The sequence below is a fragment of the Hyperolius riggenbachi genome, chromosome 10 (assembly GCF_040937935.1).
Source record: "Hyperolius riggenbachi isolate aHypRig1 chromosome 10, aHypRig1.pri, whole genome shotgun sequence".
Lineage (NCBI taxonomy): Eukaryota > Metazoa > Chordata > Amphibia > Anura > Hyperoliidae > Hyperolius > Hyperolius riggenbachi.
In genome coordinates this window covers 60,087,759-60,098,284 of record NC_090655.1, presented here as the reverse complement: position 1 = coordinate 60,098,284, position 10,526 = coordinate 60,087,759, and positions in this window count along the sequence as shown.

Genomic DNA, 10,526 nt, shown 5'->3' with positions numbered 1-10,526 from the left:
ACTTAGGTCCACCACCATCATTGGGGAATGTTTGCATTGGTCTAAATTAATTTGCAGGATGTAACTTGCAATGTATAAAGTGACCCTTCTGTGAACACCCTAACCTCTGACAGAATGAGATTTGTTTAAACTTTTTCTAATGCAGTTACAGTGGCTTGCAAAAGTATTTCGCCCCCTTAAAGTTTTCCACATTTTGTCACATTACTGCCACACACATGAATCAATTTTATTGGAATTCCGCATGAAAGACCAATACAAAGTAGTGCACACGTGAGAAGTGGAACGAAAATCATACATGATTCCAAACATTTTTTACAAATAAATAACTGCAAAGTGGGGTGTGCGTAATTATTCAGCCCCCTTTGGTCTGAGTGCAGTCAGTTGCCCATAGACATTGCCTGATGAGTGCTAATGACTAAATAGAGTGCACCTGTGTGTAATATAATGTCAGGACAAATACAGCTGCTCTGTGAGGGCCTCAGAGATTGTCTAAGAGAATGTCTAAGAGAATATTTGGAGCAACAACATCATGAAGTCCAAACACACAAGACAGGTCAGGGATAAAGTTATTGAGAAATTTAAAGCAAGCTTAGGCTACAAAAAGATTTCCAAAGCCTTGAACATCCCACGGAGCACTGTTCAAGCGATCATTCAGAAATGGAAGGAGTATGGCACAACTGTAAACCTACCAAGACAAGGCCGTCCACCTAAACTCACAGGCCGAACAAGGAGAGCGCTGATCAAAAATGCAGTCAAGAGGCCCATGGTGACTCTGGACGAGCTGCAGAGATCTACAGCTCAGGTGGGGGAATCTGTCCATAGGACAACTATTAGTCGTGCACTGCACAAAGTTGGCCTTTATGGAAGAGTGGCAAGAAGAAAGCCATTGTTAACAGAAAAGCATAAGAAGTCCCGTTTGCAGTTTGCCACAAGCCATGTGGGGGACACAGCAAACATGTGGAAGAAGGTGGTGCTCTGGTCAGATGAGACCAAAATGGAACTTTTTGGCCAAAATGCAAAACGCTATGTGTGGCGGAAAACTAGCACTGCACATCACTCTGAACACACCATCCCTACTGTCAAATATGGTGGTGGCAGCATCATGCTCTGGGGGTGCTTCTCTTCAGCAGGTACAGGGAAGCTGGTCAGTTGATGGGAAGATGGATGGAGCCAAATACAGGGCAGTCTTGGAAGAAAACCTCTTGGAGTCCGCAAAAGACTTGAGACTGGGGCGGAGGTTCACCTTCCTGCAGGACAATGACCCTAAACATAAAGCCAGGGCAACAATGGAATGTTTTAAAACAAAAAACATATCCATGTGTTAGAATGGCCCAGCCAAAGTCCAGATCTACCGGTAAATCCAATCGAGAATCTGTGGCAAGATCTGGAAACTGCTGTTCACAAACGCTGTCCATCTAATCTGACTGAGCTGGAGCGGTTTTGCAAAGAAGCATGGGCAAGGATTTCAGTCTCTAGATGTGCAAAGCTGATAGAGACATACCCCAGCAAAAGGTGATTCTACAAAGTATTGACTGAGGGGGCCGAATAATTACGCAAACCCCACTTTGCAGTTATTGATTTGTAAAAAAATGTTTGGAATCATGTATGATTTTCATTCCACTTCTCATGTGTACACCACTTTGGCCCATATGCAATTCACTTTTTTCACCTGAGTTTTCACCTAGGAGATAATTTTTCACCTTCTATTTAAAATAACTTTCCAGCACTTTTCAATTAAAAAAGTACCGAAATGTAAATGAACAAGTGATATCAAAATTATTTTGAGTATTTTCTTGCTTTCTGGTAGCTTAAAATGTATTTTATCGACAAATTTAAAAATATCACCTAGGAGATAACTCAGGTGAAAAAGTGAATTGCATATGGGCCTTTGTGTTGGTCTTTCATGTGGAATTCCAATAAAATTGATTCATGATTGTGGCAGTAACGTGACAAAATGTGGAAAACTTCAAGGGGGCCGAATACTTTTGCAAGCCACTGTATATTATATCATATCACCTATGGAAGTAACAACTGTTACAGTTTATTTTAAATTCTATCAGCAAAAGTATTGGATTTAATATTTGTATTTGGGCCCCTCAATAACTTTCATGAAATTCATGAATTGCTATGTTGTGCTTCTATCTGGGAATTTTTTCTCAGGGCGGCGGAGAGGGTCATTGGGAGACCTCTCCCCTCACTTGCCCTCCTACACAACAAAAGACTGAGATCGAGGGCCCTGAAGATCGCTAACGACCCCTCTCACCCGGGCCACTGCTACTTCAGTCCGATGCCACTGGGACGAAGGCTTCGGGCCATCTCCACAAAGACTGCTAGGCATAGTAATTCCTTCTTTCCCTCAGCCGTCAGCCTCCTGAACTTGCTCCACATACTCTCACCAGGGCACCCCCACAACATATAGAACTGTCACAAACAGAGCCAACTGCTGCTCTAGTATGTTAACTGTAAATGCAAATGTAATGTACACTGTAAATGCAAATGTAACCGTCTGCTACTGACGTGTAATTGTAAATTTCTGCTTCTGTTGCTCTATGCCAGCGCTGTCCAACTGGCAGCCCGCCAGAGGTCTTTCTGTGGCCCGCCTGCTCTTTCTCCCCATCCATTCCTTGTACGTTTTTTTTTTTAACTTGATCGCTTGGTGGTCTATCCACTCTGCCCTCTGCTCGAGTCTTCTGCCCTCCCCACTGCACGTCCTTTCAGAAGAGGTGTACAGTGAATGGTGTGGGAGCAATGGGGGCGGAGAAAAGGGGCGGCACAGACAGAGAGCTTTGTCTCCTCCATTTGAATGCTGCTGAGCGCTTCAAGCAGCCTCAAGCCTAGAAAGGTGAGCACGCTGCCATTCCCAGAGCCACCAGCCATAGAGATGACAGTGCTTTGGGAACAGTTAAAAAGGCTGTTTCCAGTAGCGGCCTCACTACCCTCCCTTCCCCCGACAGCAGCGTAGCACTAGCAGGCTCTTTACCTCCTTCCATCTGGCACAGCAGTACAAGGGTCTGCGTCCACTCATAGCATCCAGCAGAAGCAGAGGGGGAAGTTACTGCAAAAGTACTGCTCGGTGCTGGACATTTTTGCTTTGTAAACTGAAACCGGCACCAAGCAGCACTTTCCATTGCCACAATTTCCCCTTCTGCTGGATGCTATGATCGCATGCTTGTGCCATACTATTTTTAAGTGGGCCCTCATGCTGCTGTCGGGGATGGAGAGAGGTAGGGACCCTGGTTATGCATATTTCACATTGTGTTACTTGCAGTGAGGTCAGGCTGCAGGCGGAGTGGTATGCATGCTGGGAACTTGTGTTTGTGCTGCTGCCAGATTGGTGCATTTTGTGCGGAGCTGCTGCCAGATTGGTGCATTTTGTGCGGAGCTGCTGCCAGATTGGTGCATTTTGTGCGGAGCTGCTGCCAGATTGGTGCATTTTGTGCGGAGCTCCTGCCAGATTGGTGCATTTTGTGCGGAGCTGCTGCCAGATTGGTGCATTTTGTGCGGAGCTGCTGCCAGATAGGTGCATTTTGTGGGGCGCTGCTGCCAGATTGGTGCATCTTGTGGAGAGCTGCTGCCAGATTGGTGCATTTTGTGGAGAGCTGCTGCCAGATTGGTGCATTTTGTGCGGAGCTGCTGCCAGATTGGTGCATTTTGTGGGGCGCTGCTGCCAGATTGGTGCATCTTGTGGAGAGCTGCTGCCAGATTGGTGCATTTTGTGGAGAGCTGCTGCCAGATTGGTGCATTTTGTGGAGAGCTGCTGCCAGATTGGTGCATTTTGTGGAGAGCTGCTGCCAGATTTCTGTATTTTGTGTAGAGCTGCTGCCAGATTTGTGTTTTCTGGGGAGCTGCTGCCAGATTTGTGCATTTTGTGGGAAGCTGCTGCCAATCTAATTGTGTTTTTGGGGGAGCTGCTGCCAGATTATTTTCCTGGGGATGGATTTTTTTTTGTTTTGGGGGTGGGGGGGGGTTGTGCATTGTGTGCGGAGCTGCCGCCAGATTTGAGCATTGTGTGCGGAGCTGCCGCCAGATTTGTGCATTGTGTGCGGAGCTGCCGCCAGATTTGTGCATTGTGTGCGGAGCTGCCGCCAGATTTGTGCATTGTGTGCGGAGCTGCCGCCAGATTTGTGCATTGTGTGCGGAGCTGCCGCCAGATTTGTGCATTGTGTGCGGAGCTGCCGCCAGATTTGTGCATTGTGTGCGGAGCTGCCGCCAGATTTGTGCATTGTGTGCGGAGCTGCCGCCAGATTTGTGCATTGTGTGCGGAGCTGCCGCCAGATTTGTGCATTGTGTGCGGAGCTGCCGCCAGATTTGTGCATTGTGTGCGAAACTGCCGCCAGATTTGTGCATTGTGTGCGGAGCTGCCGCCATATTTGTGCATTGTGTGCGGAGCTGCCACCATATTTGTGCATTTTGTGCGGAGCTGCCGCCAGATTTGTGCATTTTGTGGAGAGCTGCCGCCAGATTTGTGCATTGTGTGCGGAGCTGCCGCCAGATTTGTGCATTGTGTGCGGAGCTGCCGCCAGATTTGTGCATTTTGTGCGGAGCTGCCGCCAGATTTGTGCATTTTGTGCGGAGCTGCCGCCAGATTTGTGCATTTTGTGCGGAGCTGCCGCCAGATTTGTGCATTTTGTGCGGAGCTGCCGCCAGATTTGTGCATTTTGTGCGGAGCTGCCGCCAGATTTGTGCATTTTGTGCGGAGCTGCCGCCAGATTTGTGCATTTTGTGCGGAGCTGCCGCCAGATTTGTGCATTTTGTGCGGAGCTGCCGCCAGATTTGTGCATTTTGTGCGGAGCTGCCGCCAGATTTGTGCATTTTGTGCGGAGCTGCCGCCAGATTTGTGCATTTTGAGCGGAGCTGCCGCCAGATTTGTGCATTTTGTGGGGAGCTGCTGCCAGATTTGTGCATTTTGTGGGGAGCTGCTGCCAGATTTCTGTGTTTTTAGGGGAGCCGCTGCCAGATTTTTTTTTTTCCTGGGGATGGACTTTTTTGGGGGGGGGGGCGTGCTTGGGGGGAGTCGGCCCTCCACTATGTGGTCTGGAAAAAAATTGGCCCTCCATTCCTGTGAAGTTGGACAGCACTGCTCTATGCTATCGATTGATGTCCCTTCTGAGCCAAATGTACTGTGCCAAACCAAATTCCGGCCATGACCCAGTCATGCTTGGCAAAATAAACTATTCCTGATTCCTGATAACACTTTTATTATGATAGACATGCAAATAATGCTAAATAGCTAGAACGTGAATTGTATGCTTCCTTATTTCAATTGTGTACTCTGCATTTCACCCACCTTGTTTGGGAAGCACCTCCCGAAACATAGATTTCACCTCAGGCATCTTGGAGATCTACAAACATAACACACACAAATTGTTAATAATTGCTCTTCTATTACAATGGAATGAAACTCCGTATTAACTGAAAAAAACATAAAAATAAATAATCCAATAAGATTTTTTTTTATTTTTATTTTACCCACTTGACCACTACAGGTGGCGTTCCCCTTAAAGGGAACCTTAAAGAAACTCTGTACTAAAATAAAAAAAAAGTCCCCTAGGGGGTACTTACCTCGGGTGGGGGATCCCATTGAGGCTTCCCCATCCCCTGTAGCTGCAGGCAATCTAGTGCTGGCTCCCCCGAAGCGTCCCGCAATCCTTGCTTGACAAGCCTGACATTTATCTTCCCTGGCAGATCGGCTAGAGATAGCCGATCTAGGACGGGTCCGCTCTACAACGCAGGTGCAGGAGGGATGCGCCTGCGCAGTAGAGCGGACCGACAGCGCTCAGCTATTTCCACCTATCTCTGAGCAGAGAGCCGATACTGCGCCTGCGCTGAAGCGCGTAATGACGTCACACGCCTATTGACAGTCCAGCAACGCCCACCTCCCAGTGAGACGGAGTACCGTGAGTACCAATTTTTATTGCCAATAAAATCTCCTCTACGTTTAATGCACTATGGCGCGCTCCATTTTCTTTTAGTCTTTATGGAGATAATCCAGTCTGATTTCAGTCAGAGCACCTGACCTGCATGCTTGTTGAGGGGCTGTGGCCAAAAGTATTAGAGACACAAGATCAGAAGGAGAGTCGGGCAACTGGTATTATTTTAAAAGGAAAAATGTAAATCCTTCTCAGTTTAGGTTCCCTTTAAGGACCAGAACAATTTTCACATTTCAGCGCTTCACCCATTCAATCGCTAATAACTGCATTTTTGGCCATATAAGACACATGTGGCACACAGAAGGAGACATGGGGCACAAGGGATGACACATGGGGCACACAGGAGGATACATGGGGAGACATGGGGCACACAGGAGGATACATGGGGAGACATGGGGCACACAGGAGGATACATGGGGAGACATGGGGCACACAGGAGGACACATAGGGGAGACATGGGGCACACAGGAGGACACATAGGGGAGACATGGGGCACACAGGAGGACACATAGGGGAGACATGGGGCACACGGGAGGACACATGGGGTACACAGGAGGATACATGGGGAAACATGGGGCACACAGGAGGACACATGGGGAGACATGGGGCACACAGGAGGACACATGGGGAACACAGGAGGATACATGGGGGAGACATGGAGCACACAGGAGGACACATGGGGAGACATGGGGCACACAGGAGGACACATGGGGAACACAGGAGGACACATGGGGAAACATGGGGCACACAGGAGGACACATGGGGAAGACATGGGGCACACAGGAGAACACCATTTGGAGGATAAACATGGATGCACCAGGTTTAGTATATATGTTACGGTCAGAACCCGAATTTTGGCCACTCCGGGTTCTGGCCGGGCCAATGTGCGAACTGGCCGATGTGCTGCGGCCAATGTGAGAAATGGAATAATTCCTGTAACGTTAATGTATCTTCTGACCGCAGCGCAGCGGGCAAATGTGTCACATCTTAGTTAATTTAATAAAATTAAGCCGATGGCAATGTAACAGATGGCGCCGCCGGCTTTTTCTCTGCCTCTCTCTCCTTCTCTTATGGCCGTGGGGGGGGGGGGGGGGGGGGGGGGTGTCCCCCCAGAGTCGTTCGTCGCGGCAGGGAATCCTGCCGTTCTTGCAGAGCGGGTGCTGGCAGAAGCAATGCCTGCAGCCTCCCCGCTCTGCTCTCCTGGGCAGAGGCAGAGAAAAAGCCGGCGGCGCCATCTGTTACATTGCCATCGGCTTAATTTTATTAAATTAACTAAGATGTGACACATTTCCCCGCTGCGCTGCGGTCAGAAGATACATTAACGTTACAGGAATTATTCCATTTCTCACATTGGCCGCAGCACATCGGCCAGTTCGCACATTGGCCGGCCAGAACTAGAAGTGGCCAAACTTCGGGTTCTGGCTGTAACATATATATTTTTATTTCCTGGTTTATGCCCTGTAGACCTGAGTGCATCTTATATTCGAGCCCCTTGTACGGCAACAAATATGGTACTTATCACATTGAAATGTAAAAAGACCCAAATGCTGCATTCATGGACCCACTACTTATCGCACCAAGTGTAAAAGGACCCAAATGCTGCATAGTCCAGTGCCACTTGCCTCCACCATGGCCGAGAGCATTCTGCACTAGTAAAAATTGCTACTGCACATGCGCAATACGCTTCCATTAGCCAGTGTCTGGACAAGTTATCTGGCTTTTGAAGAGGCAGCAGGAAAATGGAGCAGAGCAGAATGACAGCGAGGGACCAGGAGGACTTCAGAAGGCTGGAAGAAGCTCCCAATAAGTAACTGGCCACATCATATTTCACTTAACATTCCCTTTAAAGGGCTCTATTCATAAAAGGTTACCGCAAGTTTTCCGCTCAAAACAGCGGATTTTCCCGTCCATTTAGCAAAGTGGTCATTCAGAAAAGCTGTTCCCGCATGAAAATCTACAATCCCCCAGCAGAGCGAGAAATTTCCGCCTTCTGCTGTGTTTTTCTAGATTTATCTAGAAAAAAGTAACAAAATGGCCATTCATAAAGTTTAGAGGAAGCGGTATGTGGACGGGAAATACCGCTTCCTCTGATTTTGCGGATTACATACAAGTGAATGGGACAGAGCTCCCAGAGAGAGCAGTGCACGGAGGGACTCTGCCGGCTGAAGTGTTTCCGCATGCCTTCCGACAGCTTACCGCCAGCCTTAAGCGGGAGATCTCCGCACTTGCATCGCAGCTGGCAACATTTTTTTGAATGACCACCCAGAAGTCTAAAATACCGCTGCGGTATTTTCCCTCCAGGAGTTTTTTCGCCACAACTTTTTTATGAATAGAGCCCAAAGTCATCTAAACAATTATTTTGTAAAAATGTTTTTACAAGGGGGGGCAGCATAGATTTACTAACCTGCGGTGGGCTGCTCCGTGGCCCCCTGTTTGAGGGCATACAGTTCCTTTTAAATAAAGATTTTTACACATCCAGTGCTCAGATCACTTTAACTGATTGTCAGTCGCTCCCGTTTATTTGCAGGGCGTTTGCAGCTGGCTGCAAGTGTCAGCAATTGCAGGGATCTTTTGTATGTACATCTGAGAGGGCAGCAGCCACTCCTGGACACTGCATGCAGCTTTGTTTTTACCGGGTAGTAACCTCGACGCCCAGCAGTCGCTGACACGCTTGCGGTCATAAATACTTCCATGGGTTGCTTTATTTTGCAATCGGTACTCGCACTTAAAAGGACACCTGTAAGTGGTAATAAAAAAAAAAAAAAGTTTAACTTACCTGGGGCTTCTACCGGCCCCCTGCTCACGCCCTGCACTTGCACCGGGACAAAAACAATCCTCCAGTCCCCTGCCGCAGCTCACTTTGATTTTCGGCGACAGGCTGCTGCGCCGATGTGTCCCTGGCGTGCACTTCCTAGCTCGCACTCCCGCCGTCGGGAGCATCATACGCAGGCGCAAAACGAACGTCCTGCTCCCGCCGCAGGATGCTCCTTGTGATAGGAGAGCAAACGAGTCATGCGCACGGCCAGGGCCGGCAGGTGAAGAGGACGGTGACATAAAAGTGGGTGAAAACGAAAGTGAGACGTGGCAGGGTACCAGAGGATCGTTTTGTCCCGGTGCGGGCACAGGACGTCTGCAGTGGGCTGGTAGAAGCCCCAGGTAAGTTCAACTTTTTTTTACTGCTTACAGGTGTCCTTTAACCCCAGCAACCACCACCATTTAGCCGTTTGTGTAAGGAAAACCTCTATAACATTGATTCATATTATTATGATCACTGTCTAAGGCCCTGTACACACTGCACGGGTTTCCAGCTGCGTTTTGGGAACGCGTGCAGGAGGCCGACACGCACGACATAGAGTGCACTGTCTGAATTTCACACTGCATGCGTTCTGGACCAGTGCGGTCCAGGAACGCATGCTGCACGCATTTTTTACAGAAATGCACAGCTGACCCATTCACTTCACTGAATGGGATCAGCTACGCAACGCATACAAACGCGGATGGCGTGCGTTCATATGCGTTGCGCTCCGAACGCACAGTTGTCCGCGTTTGTAATGTGAACAGGGCCTGACTCTGGTATCAGAGATGCACAACCAATGAACAAATGCACGTCACAAAGTATGGGGTAAGAATATATAAGGCGGGATATCAGCATGCTGTGAATATAGTACCTGCAGCTGCCATGGCACAATTTATCAGACAAAGAAAAAAAAAAAAAAAAGTATAATCATCTAACTGCTTATCACCTGTATTTTGTTATCTGTCACCCCTATTATCATTGTCTGTAACCTTATTTATTGTTCAGCGCTACGTAATATATTGGTGCGCAGCGTTCTCCCTAGGCTCTTTTAACTGCATGCTCCACCCTGCATTTCCCTTTCACACCCCACCTAGCTACTTTTTCATGCCATCTGGCTAGAAAAAAATTCTGGGAAGAACACTGTGGACCTATGACACTGCACAACACTCAAAGCAGAGGAAAGTGAATTTAGGAAGTGCAAAAGGTTTACTTCCTGCTCTCTGAGCCTATCACTTACAGAGACTCTGAAGTCTCATAATATTCACGTTTTTATTTTGCAAAATCACTTTAACACCATTTCCCTACCTAAACCGCCGCATCCCCGCGGCTGAACACTAACTAAATCCCCCTCAACTCCCCCCGCAAAATCCACGACGTTCTTGGTCGTGGATTTTGCTGCCCCAGGAGGCAGAGCTTTCAGCTGCAGCTCTGCCTCCATGAGCGGCAATCTCCGCCTCTCCCCCACCCCTCTAATGCTCATACACGGCGTCGAGGGACGCTTATCAATCGAGCCTGATGGCTTGATTGATAATATCTGAAGTGTCCGATCACCGCGGGGATCGATTCCGCGCTTGATACCCGTGGGCGGACAATAGCAGTGAATCGAGCGGAACATAAGAAGCACCGGTGGGGACGAGCAGGAATCAATCCGGGCGGACGAGCGGGGACACGGCAGGAGTCGCACAGCATTAGTGAAAGAAGACAGAGGGGCGGGCGGAGGCAACGATCCGTGCTGATAGGCGCGTGTAGAGGCAAAGCTGCAGCCGAAAGCTCTGCCTCTCACAGAAGCGCTCCCCGCA